Source organism: Mobula hypostoma, chromosome 6, assembly GCF_963921235.1.
Source record: "Mobula hypostoma chromosome 6, sMobHyp1.1, whole genome shotgun sequence".
Classification (NCBI taxonomy): Eukaryota; Metazoa; Chordata; class Chondrichthyes; order Myliobatiformes; family Myliobatidae; genus Mobula; species Mobula hypostoma.
Window position 1 is genome coordinate 154,937,257 of NC_086102.1, and position 12,149 is coordinate 154,949,405.

The window sequence follows — 12,149 nt, forward strand, 5'->3', positions numbered from 1 at the left end:
TTTCCTTAACCTTACCTGCAGTATCCATCTCATACCCTTGCTTTATCCTCAATGCCATACACACAACAAATAGAGGTATGTAGATTGGTGGAGGTTACTGAGAATTTTAAATGCAGGGTTCACAGGAGCTCATGCAGATTAAGAGTGGGGTGAACAGATGCTGTCAGCTATGGTACAGCTTTAGCACAGAAAATGCTGCAGGAACTCAGCAGAACAGGCCAGATCTATGGAAAAGAGCACAGTCAACATTTCAGGCCGAGCCCCTTCAGCAGAACGGCTGATGATGAATTGAATTGACTTGACTTGATTACTTACATCCTTCAAAAACACGAGGAGTAAAAATCTTTGCATTACATCTCTGTTTAAATGGGCAATGTGCGATTATAGTAATTTATAATAAATATTGTGTATGACAGGATAGTCAATATAACATAGAAATACAGTTGTGTCAGCATAAATTAAGCAGTCTGATGGCCTGGTGGAAGAAGCTGTCCCGGAGCCTGTTGGTCTTGACTTCTATGCTGTGGTACCATTTCCAGGATGGTAGCAGCTGGACCAGGTTGTGGTTGGGGTGACTCGGGTCCCCAAAGAACCTTCAGGCCATTTTTACACACCTGTCTTTTTAAATGTCCTGAATGGTGGGAAGTTCATACGTACAGATGCACTGGGCTGTCCACACCACTCCCTGCAGAGTCCTGCGATTAAGGGAATTACAGTTCCCATACCAGGCAGTGAGGCAGCCAGTCAGGATGCTCTCAATCGTGCCCCTGTAGAAATTTCTTAGGAATTGGGGGGGGGGGGCATACCAAACTTCTTCAAACTTCTGAGGTGCAGAAAAAACATTTCAGGACGTATATTGTATACATTTCTCTGATATTAAAGATACCTTTGAAGAGGCACTGTTGTGCCTTTTTGACCACGCAGCCTGATGATGATCAGTCTGAAGATAACTGAAGTATCGAGGGTGGGTATGACATTGATTAAGGTTTCAGCATGTGATGGATTCAGGAAAAAAAATACATGCACAACATTCCTTTCCTTAAATCAGGAATTAGCTATCAGGACTTTGGAAAGAGGACGAATTGTAATTTGGGAGTGACCTGCCTCACAATGTTACATTCTCAGTATGAACACCAGGGGGACAGGTTCATGCGAGAAGCTCGGAAAATATCATTCCATGGAAATACTTTAAAAAACCATTAAAACAACCGGGCAGATTTGATTATGAAAATAAGAATGGCGAAGATATGTCAAAGTGGATTATTTGAAGATCAAGATATGGGAGAGTGTTAGTGAGATTTGATGAAATTCAGCTACTCAGCTAGTTGTCTTCGGCATTTTAGGAAAGTGAGGAATGGAAGTAGTTTGCTTTAATGCGTCAGTGCAGTAAGTTTTAATATGGTATTCGAAACAGAAACATTTGGAGAGAACTTCTTCTAAAGACTACACTTCTTTTCATTCAAGCGGGAAGTGTTTCTTGTCTATTTCCACAATGTATTCTCTCGGTCATCACTCCGTTGTCTCCTTTACGCCAGTGTGCCCAAAAGAAGCTGTAAACCACAAATGATTTGGACACGATTCGGTGCAATCTCACTGAATTACCCCTTCTCCATCCGACCCAGATCAGTTTTAATGATCGCCAATGAAGTTAACGGTACTCAGCTCCCCATTAACTGTCGGCAGTAAATCAAAGGCAAAATCTAAACAAACAAAATATTTCGTAAAAAGAATAAGTGGTAATTGATACTTTCAAAATGTAAAGCTTGCTTTCAGCAAGATAACTGCAAGCAACAACCCCCGAAATAAACGAGGGAATGCGACCGGATACGCAGCCAAGGGCTTCTTACAGCTTTGAGCCAGTGACACTGGGGGGCGCCACGTACCCGTAAAATAGTGGGGGAGGGGCCTGGGCGGCCGGGGGGGGGGGGTGGTTGGTGAAGTTTTGTGACATTTCCACCTGTTAGAAAGTTGTCAAGATCAACTATGTAACAGGATTTTTAAAATTAAAATCAGATGAAAGCACCTTCATTTTTCCTGTTAAATACAACCTTTTTCTTAACAATAAACGAATGGAATGCAACTAGGGTAATTATGCGCTCTTTTGGGGAATCCGGATTACGCTTTGCAGTTTCCAAATTCTTTGAACAAAGGTTGCAATTAAAAGCATGTCCATTTGCTCCCTGCCGAGCGGCTCCTCATAATTCTGCGAACCAGCCGGTGTTTGAAAACTGCCGCTGATGAAAAATTTGGAGCAGGTAATGATCCAGCCAGTGTATCCTTAAATAAAAACGGAAAATACTAGGGACACTCAGCCAGTGAGGTAGCAGTACGAAACGACAGTACTTAACGATGATTTATCATTCAGTACCGGGACACCGGGGTGGTTGGGTATAGAGTCAGGGGAGAGTAATAGCATCCTTTGTAGGAGGAAATATTCCAACTGGTTGAACTAATTCTGATACTGTACTGAAATTGTAACTGACATAGTCTAGTATAGAAAAGACATCTGAAAATAGATCAAATAAACCGCTCAAACTTCGGTCAAACTGTAACTGTAGAACGGGTAACATTTCGCTTCTGGTATCTTGTCCGTTGTCCGATGCTGCACCTGCACTACGGCGGGATCAGCGAGCTCTCCCGAGATGTTTTGAATGCCCAGGCTATTCAGAGAAAACCATCTGCATTTCGCTGTGAGGTAAAGATTGCCTTACTATCAAGAAGCGATGGACAGAAATGAAACGCAGATGCTGGAGTCTAGGGCCCCGATGGAGGGTCTTGAGACGATTCGTGGACTATTCCGAATCGTTGACCCTCTCTCTGCCTCCGCAGATGTTATTTGACCCACTGAGTTCTTCAACAGAAAGACACACTAGCAGAGATGGAAACCAGCAGATGTGGCGCAAGTAAAAGTAGACAGCAACAGAGGTGGAAACTAGCTGGAAAGCCCCAGCAGGGATGCAAAACAGCAGAAAGGGACACCCGTGGAGAAGGATATTAGTAGAGTTAGTTGTCAACAATATAGACAGCAGCAGATAATGCCACCATCATGATGGTTATGATTACTGCAATGGACTGACACTGGCAGAGGAGGAGACCAACCGCAATAGACACCAGCAGAAGTGGGAATAGACTGAATGGGAGACTAGCAGAGACAGACGCCTGCAGAGCTGGACACAAGCAAAATAGGGAGGGAGAGGGAATGAATGAATATAAATAAATATACACTAGGAAAACTGGCACTAGTAGAGATGGACACCTGCTATGATAGACACCAGAAGTGGGCATCAGCAATATGGTCAGAAGAGCCGGGCACTAACAGAAATGGACACCAGGAGATATAGGCAGCAACAGAATGGACATCTGCAGGAGTGAACACCAGCAGAGGTGGACTCCAGCAAAGATGGATACCAGTAATTATGGACATTAACACGGGCGGAGTGGGACCCTATCTCTATGGAACGGGCAGAAATGGACACTGGCATAGTAAAGATGGCCACCAGTAGTAACAGACACTCGGAGAAGCGGATATCAGCTGAGGTAGACACCGGCAATACAGACAGAAACAGAGGTGGACACCAGCAGCGATAGCAACCCGAATACCAGGCTCATTTTTGTATTCATATTATCTCGATATCGAGAATCGTTGGAGATCTATTGGACTGGTTTCGAAATTCGGGTGATATGCACTGTTGGTTTATTGGCCTTCCAATGGTCAGTCCTTGACTTCAGTGGTTTCGACGATGCCAGACTGAATGTCATAGATGTGAGTGGTTGGTATAAGATTCTACAGTTCTCTACAAGGGTCCGTGTCAGAGAACTGGCATCTCATTGGCACCGATCCCCTGTCAGCCGGCACTGACCGTGCCGAATCTGGGTCTGCGCTGAAATACGCTATCGCTGCTAACCACTGGCTTAGGAGCCCATTTATCGGTAAAGGCAGCGTCCATTATTAAGAACTTCCAGCACCCAGGGAATGCCTTTTTCTCACTGTTACCATCAGGCAGGAGGTACAGAAGCCTGAAGGTACACGCTCAGCGATTCAGGAACAGCTTCTTCCCCTCTGCCATCCGATTCCTAAATGGACATTGAATCTTTGGATTCCACCTCACTTTTTAAAAAAAATATACAGCATTTATGTTTTTGCACGTTTAAAAATCTATTCAATATGCGTCTACTGTAATTGATTTACTTGTTTATTATTATTTTCTCTACTAGATTATGTATTGCATTGAACTGTTGCTGCTAAATTAACAAATTTCACCTCACATGCCGGTGGTTCCGATTCTGTTGGGGACCGTGGTTTGTATTACTGAGTAAAACAAACCAGAACTGTAGCTGTCCTGAGGTTCTGCGGATTTTTCACACACTCTTGCCTTATAGTCTTTAGCAACCTTAACGTTCAATAACGCTTGAAACGACCTAACTATGAGGACGATCGCAGTCTACTCCCTCCCAATTGTAACCTTGCCTTTCTGTTTATGTCCCTTTACTCCGAAATTAATATTTCTAGCCGGCGGGAATGACGGCGAATCCAAGTTATGTATGCCCCACTCTTCGGACAACTTAATTTCTGTCCGGCGCTGTGTGCGTGTTTGTGTATAGTGCGCCGACAGGCTTTAGGTCGCGATCGGCCTTTCATTATTTAGTACTGATTGTGTTTCGTGAAGTTTATTGGCACGGAGCAGTAGTTGTCGCGGATCAAGCTTCCTCACCGCCGGTTTTCACCGGGCGTGGAGTGGGGCAGGCTGCACCTCAGGTGCAGGGGTGCTCCCGAGTAAAGCTAGAGATCAGCACCCCCCCCCCAACGACGATGGTGAGCTGAAGGCGGGGTGAGAATGATGTAACAGGAAGCCGGAGGCTTGCCCGCTAATGATGATGCCCTTGTCCTGATCACTCACTCTCCTGACAGTGTTTCCAGCACTAAACTTAAAGCAGGCAGCCCAAGAGGAGCTGCTATACACTCTGAGAGTGTACGGCACGGTGACTGGCAATCTCTTTCTGGATTACCCTTCGGCACCCCCTCACTTTCTAACCTTAAGCAGAAGGACCAGTTATTTGCAGCTTGGAAAGAAGCAGAGAGATTCCCCGCCCCCTTCCCCCTCCCATTCTTGACGACCCACTCCTGCTCTGGTTGGTAAGTACAACATACAGTTGTTTATTCTGTCACCTAAAACTAGATTTATCCGGAGCTCTAGAATCTCCCGCGAAAGCCATGTCCTGATATATTATACAGTGTATGTTGGCTGATCTTCCACAGCGGAATTAGCATCTGTAAAAATAACTGCAGTCGCCAGTGTTAGCAGAATGAGTCGCGTCCTCATAGCTCGCCCTCCGACTCCCGACAAACTGCTTCCTCACGTTTGGCGTTTGACTTCTAGCGGACAGATTATAGTGTTAGTCCGCTCTCTTTAGGCTGTGGAGTAAATGGGCTTCACGTTTTGTGTTTTGTTTTCGTTTGCAAAGGAAGCAGGCATTAATTGTTGAAAGCAGTTTGAGATTGTAGCATACCTTTCTATTTTAGACCCCAGACCTCATGTCCATCTGTTCTGGCAGAATAAGATTTTAGCAACCTACAACAACCAGCAGTGGACACCCTCCCCGTCCATTGTTAACAAAAATAAAAACGCTCTAGTAAACCTAACAAACATTTCCCCCTGAATATACTAATTAACCTTGACTAATGATGCGCCAAAATCTGTACATACATTGCACGTATTTGTGTATTTTATTTAAATGAGTCTGTAGGGGTGAAGGCGACGATCTGTCACTTTTACGTTGAATTAAACATTAATACAAAAATAATTCGAAATAACATTGATTTTGCAGTCTGCGAAGTCTGAAGTAGTTATGTGAAGAGAAGAAAGCACCGTGTTTAACGCTGCCAATTATATATTCTTAAAAAGTTGGATGTAGTCTCTTGGCTCAGCACTTAAAAAAAAAGCTCGGATTAAGTTAGTAAGTGCCGGGCAGATAGAAAGTAAGACCATCTAGCAAGGGATCGGGAGAAGGTTAATTGTATAGGAATAAAATTTTGAAATGTCAGAGTAAAATACAGTATTGACTCCACAACTGTTCGGCAATCTTGGTAATCAACTTGTGCATATTTTAACTTATTCGTATAATTATCGGCAACACTTTAGTGATGCCCTTTGGGAGCTTCCGTTATTTACATAAACATAAGGGAAGAGAATCTGCAGATGCTGGAAATCCAGAGCTACACACACACAAAATATAGGAGGAACTCAGCATTTTGAGTGTTCTTTATTTACGTAACGGGAGTAAAAGAATATTACAATACCGTGAAAAAGAGGTTGATAGATTAGCTGAAACAAATAGTCATTCTCAAGATTAGAGCCGTTTTGCAGAAATAAATCGGGTATACTAGAATGCACTCTGCAAGGATTAGCAATTGACTTATTTCAAATGATATAAATACGCATTAGCTTTGCCTGGAAAAGCTGTTTAACTCTTTACCAGCATTCTCAGTTGTGGTGCAGTACAACGTACATCCTCAAGGGGGAACCGCAAGGTTTGTTTTACGGAAATACCATCGATATTGTTTTATGCTATTTATTCACATAACATGTGAAGAAGTTGTTGAAGTTGTATGCAGGGAAAGAAAATATTTGTTCATTATTGCCGTCTTCAGTCTGTAGCTTTGAAATGGCGACACATGTACTTTGTTGGTGATAATCACACCTGGTCTTAGTGAGGATTCACACTTAATGCACTCTTACAACTATAAGTGGAAAAAAATCTTATTTAAGGAGAAAAATGAAAGTAATTGTATACCAGATGCCTTTCATGCCGTAATGCTGCTCATTATGTTTAAAACCAAGACACAAGAGGCTGCAGATCCTGGAATCTGGAGCAACAAAAAGAAAACCTCAATGGATCAGGCAGCATCTTTGGAAGGTAATAAATTGTATGGACTTGTAGGAAATCACTTGTCCATAATCTTCCACAGATGTTGCCTGACCCACTGTGCCCCCCCCCACAGCTTGTTTGTTGCTTCATAATTAAACTAAATTTACAATCTGCTAATTGCTGTGTACAAAAGCAAGGCACAGGAACAGTAGTGTAAACTATATAATTACATATAAAAATAACTTGCTTGATGCTATTACTATAATATGTTTCCAGGCACTTCATGGAGGTTTAATGTAAAAAAAAAACTGATTGCCAAGCCTAAGAATAAATTAGGCAAGATAATAAAACAAATTAGTTGAAGTTCTGGGCTTTAAGCAAGGAAGAGTAGGAGTGGAGGGACACAGCAGAAGAACTTGGTGAGCAAAGAGGATGCAGGCTGGAAGATCTGAGTCAGGACCGGGTGGGTGATGGGGGAAAAGTAGAATTGTCAGAAGGAATGAATCATTGAGGAAGACGGGGTGAGACTATAACAAGTTTCCAACATGAGGATAGGAACGTTATATTGTGTATGTCGATGGAGGGCATGGTGGGTGGGGAGTACATGCTGGGGAACTTGTATTGCACCTATTACAGAACTTGGGGTTAATGTGTGGGCAGGACTGGTGCAAGGGAGCAAAGGGACAGGGTGAAATTAGAGAGGGCAGAGAATAAGATTCTCCCAGGAATGGGGGACAATGGGAAACACAGCGAAACACCACAGCCAGTCAATGGGAATATCTTTCCTCTCGATTGCCTGCCCAGGAGATGGATGCGAACGGGTAAAGGATCACTGTGAAGAGTTTTGTGAAGTTATTGCCTTGTTCAAGCAGAGTGAGATAGGAGATGGAGTGCAGGCAATGCCTGGCCTAAAATGAGGTGTCGCAGCTGAAGTTCTATAGGTGCACGTTGGAGAGTATCCTAACTACTTGCACTACAGACTGGTATGGAAACTCCTATGCTCAACAACAAATATCTACAGAAAGTGGGGGCTATAGCCCAGTCCATCAGGGGCGTAGCATCCCCACCACTGATCAGAGTCACATGGAGTGCTGCCACAGGAAAGCGGCATCCATCAAGGATCGCCGCCATTCACGCCATGCCCTGTTCTCGCCATTACCATCAGCAGAATGTGCAGGTGCCTGAGGTCCCACTCTGCTAAGTTCAGGAACATTTATGACCTACAACCATCATGCTCCTGAACCAACATGGATAACTTTACTCATCTTAATGAAGAACTGATTCCACAACCTACAAACACACCTCCAAGGATTCAACAACTTAAGTTCTCAGTATTATTTAGTTCTTTATCAGCACAATTTGTTTTCTTTTGCACATTGGTTGTTCGTTATTCCTTCTTATGTATAGTTTTTCGCAAATTCAGTTGTATTTCTTTACTTTCTTGCAAATGCCTGCAAGAAAATGGATCTTAAGGAAGTGTATGGTGACTTACAGTACATGTACTTTGATAATAAATTCACCTTGACTTTGAATAAGCAACATCAAGATCAAGTGCAAAGATGTCAGGCAGAGGCTTGCTAAGAATTGAGCCCCAGGCAGTGGGTGTGAATCAACCTTCTTGAAGGTAAGGTCTGAAGTAGGAAAGGAGGTAAATGTGTTTGAAACTGGGTCAGCATTGACCTATGGCATTGATATGGAGCACGGCAAAGCATTCTTGCTTCTCTATCAGGTGGTTAATAAACATAAGCATCTGGTTGTTGGTGGACTTCACCAGCCCCTTTTGAATCACGCACTGGGAAATAATGAGTGCAGCATCACACTACACATTCCATGCAGCTTTGGCTGAATTTGATAGCAGAGTCCTAATGTGGTTTTCTGGGCCTTGATTGATATATGCAGGGGGTTTCACGTCTCTTTTAGGTGGACATATTAGACTTTTGGAAATTTGTGCCTTTAATACACCATCTTCTCTTTCTTATGAATTCATTGTGATTGTGATTGCGGATGACACGCAGATAGGTGGAGGGGTAGGTAGTGTTCAGGAAGTTAGATGATTGCAGCAGGACTCGTACACATCGGAAGAGTGGGCAAAAAAGTGGCAGGTGGAATAGTGTTGGGAAACGTACGATAATGTATTTTGGCAGAAGGAATAATAGTGTACACTATTATCTAAATGGGGAGAAGGTTCAAACAACAGAGGTGGAGAGGGACTTAGGAGTCCTCGTGCAAGACTCCCAGAAGGTTAACTTACAGGTTGATTCTGTGGTAAAAAAAAAGGCAAATGCAATGTTGGCATTTATATCAAGGGGAATAGAATATAAAAGCAAGGAGATAATGCCAAGGCTTTATAAGACACTAGTCAGGCCACACTTGGAGTATTGTCAACAGTTTTGGGTCCCTTATCTCAGAAAGGACATGTTGTCATTGGAGAGAGTCCAGAGGAGGTAATGAGGATGATTCAGAGAATGAAGGGATTAACATATGAGGAGCGTTTGGCAGCTTTGGGCCTGAACTCACTGGAATTTAGAAGAATGTGGTGGGTGGGGTGGAAATCTCATTGAAACCTACCAAATATTGAAAGGACTGGATCGGTTGGATGTAGAGAGGTTGTTTCTTATGGTAGGGGTACCCAGAACTAGAGGACACCGCCTCAAAATTGAGGGACAACCTTTTTAAAACAGAGCGAAGGAGGAATGATTTAGTCAGAGAGTAGTGAACCTGTGGAATGCTCTGCCACAGACTGCAGTGGAGGCCAACTCCGTGGGCACATTTAAGGCAGAAGTTGATAGTTTCCTGATCAGTCAGGGCATCAAAGGATACAGCGAAAAGGCAGGTATATGGGGTTGAGTGGGATCTGGAATCAGCCATGATGGAATGGCGGAGCAGACTTGATGGGCTGAATGGCCTAATTCTGCTCCAATGTTCTATGGTCTTATGATTTATTTGCCATTCAAAATACTAAAAACTGAGCAGTTTGTTACAAATTTACAAGGCGAAATCAGAATGTTATTTTAGATTTTAATCATTCACCAGAAGTATTGTAATTTTCAGAGTTTTTTTGTGAGATGTGCAATTTTAATTATTTTTGTTTGATCTCTCAGAGAATTTAATTCTAAAACTTCTTACTTGAATCAAAACATTTATGTGGCTGTTGCAAACTGTAGGATTTTGTCTTAGATATTCCCTTGTATTCAGTAAAATCACTGGCGTTTTATCAGAGGTGGGGTAGGCTCACTTTCCCAAATAACTAATTATAGGTGCAAACACGAGGAATTCTGCAGATGCTGGAAATTCAAGCAACACAGAAAGTTGCTGGTGAACGCAGCAGGCCAGGCAGCATCTCTAGGGAGAGATACAGTTGACGTTTTGGGCCGAGACCCTTCGTCAGGACTAACTGAAAGAGATAGTAAGAGATTTGAAAGGGGGAGGGGGAGATCCAAAATGATAGGAGAAGACAGGAGGGGGAGGGATGGAGCCAAGAGCTAGACAGGTGATTGGCAAAAGGGATATGAGAGGATCATGAGACAGGAGGCCCAGGGAGAAAGAAGGGGGGGGAACCCAGAGGATGGGCGGGGGGCGGAGACAGAGACAGAGACCGCAGGCCGTGGATAGACATATCAGAATGGGAATGGGACGTGGAATTAAAATGTGTGCCCACTGGGAGATCCTGCTTTAATGGGACATGGAAGGTGCTCCTGATGTGGCCTTCTATATATTGGCGAGACCAGATGCAGACTGGGAGATCGTTTCGCTGAACACCTACGCTCTGTCTGCCAGAGAAATCAGAATCTCCCAGTGGCTACACATTTTAATTCCACATCCCTTTCCCATTCTGATATGTCTATACATGGCCTCCTCTACTGTAAAGATGAAGCCACACTCAGGTTGGAGGAACAACACCTTATATTCTGTCTGGGTAGCCTCCAACCTGATGGCATGAACATTGACTTCTCAAACTTCTGCTAATGCCCCACCTCCCCCTTGTACCCTATCCGTTATTTATATACACACACATTCTTTCTCCCTCTCTCCTTTTTCTTCCCCTGTCCCTCTCACTATACCCCTTGCCCATCCTCTGGGTTTCCCCCTCCTCCTCCTGTTCTTTCTCCCTGGGCCTCCTGTCCCATGATCCCCTCATATCCCTTTTGCCAATCAACTGTCCAGCTCTTGGCTCCATCCTTCCCCCTCCTGTCTTCTATCATTTTGCATCTCCCCCTCCCCCTTTCAAATCTCTTACTAGCTCTTCTTTCAGTTAGTCCTAACTAATTATAGGGTAGCTCAAGGTTGAACGAGTACTATGCTCACATGATATGAACTAAATACTTCTACTTTTTTGCACCTGCATAGAATGTCTCCCAATCTTTCCAATTCTGGACTGAGAAAAAAAACTCAAATATATAAGTTTAAACACAATTTTAAAAACTGATTTATTTCAGAATCTGCTTCCAAAAGCTAATTGTATCATTGGACTTCTTTCAATTTGCCTTTTAAATTGATGATAAGAATAGGAGGAGGCCTCTTGGCCCCTTGAGCCTGCTCTGTTATTCAGTAAGATCATGGCTAATCTAACTTTCCTCAAGTCTTCTTCCCCCTCTAATTCCACAATACTTGATTGCCTTACTGAATTAAAATCTATCTCCGATTTCAATGCATTCCAGAATTCAAGGTGCACAACATTCAGGAGCAATGAATTCAAAAGACACGTGTACCTTTTACTAAATAAATTCTTGCTTAACTCAATCCAAATTGGATGACCCTTTTTTCTGAGACTCTACCCTCTGGTTCATGGTCTTTTCCATGAGGAGGAATATCCTCCCAGCATTTAACTTGTTAAGCTTCAGAGAACCTTCAGTAAGATTACACATCAGTCTTTTAAACTCTAACTATTTATCCTCATAATAACACAATCTCATTCTTCGTCAATTCTCTGAACTAACTCCAATCATATCTTTCCTCAGATAAGCAGATCAAAACTGTTAACAACATTCTTTTATTTCATGTTTCATGTGTGAGGCCCCCAAATCCCTTTGTGGTGCAGCTTTCTGCAGTCTTTCTCCATTTATAAATAATAATCTGTTTTATGATTCTTCCTTCCAAAGTGAACAACTTCACGTTTTCTCCATATTGTACTCCCAACATTTTGCCTACTCACTTAGCCTATCAATATGTACTTGTAAAGCATTTGTATCCTCCTCACAACTTGTCGTTCCACATACTTGTATTTTCTTTCTTCGAGTTATGAATACTTATTGTAAACAGCTGCAGATCAATCACTGATCCAC

General features: G+C 42.9%; 1 protein-coding gene across 5 annotated transcripts in view; it reads left to right on the plus strand.

The window, feature by feature from the left end:
- Positions 1–2,246: 2,246 nt before the first annotated feature.
- LOC134348518 (calcitonin gene-related peptide type 1 receptor-like) overlaps positions 2,247–12,149 on the plus strand; it is a 98,455-nt gene continuing 88,552 nt past the window's right edge. For 4 of the 5 annotated variants that reach the window (XM_063052018.1, XM_063052021.1, XM_063052020.1 and 1 more), the window contains exon 1: positions 4,866–5,134. The gene's annotated coding sequence lies outside the window, so the exon portion shown is untranslated. Of the gene's footprint in view, positions 2,256–4,865; positions 5,135–12,149 lie in introns of those variants that run through there. The other variant, XM_063052023.1, reaches the window with a different exon arrangement.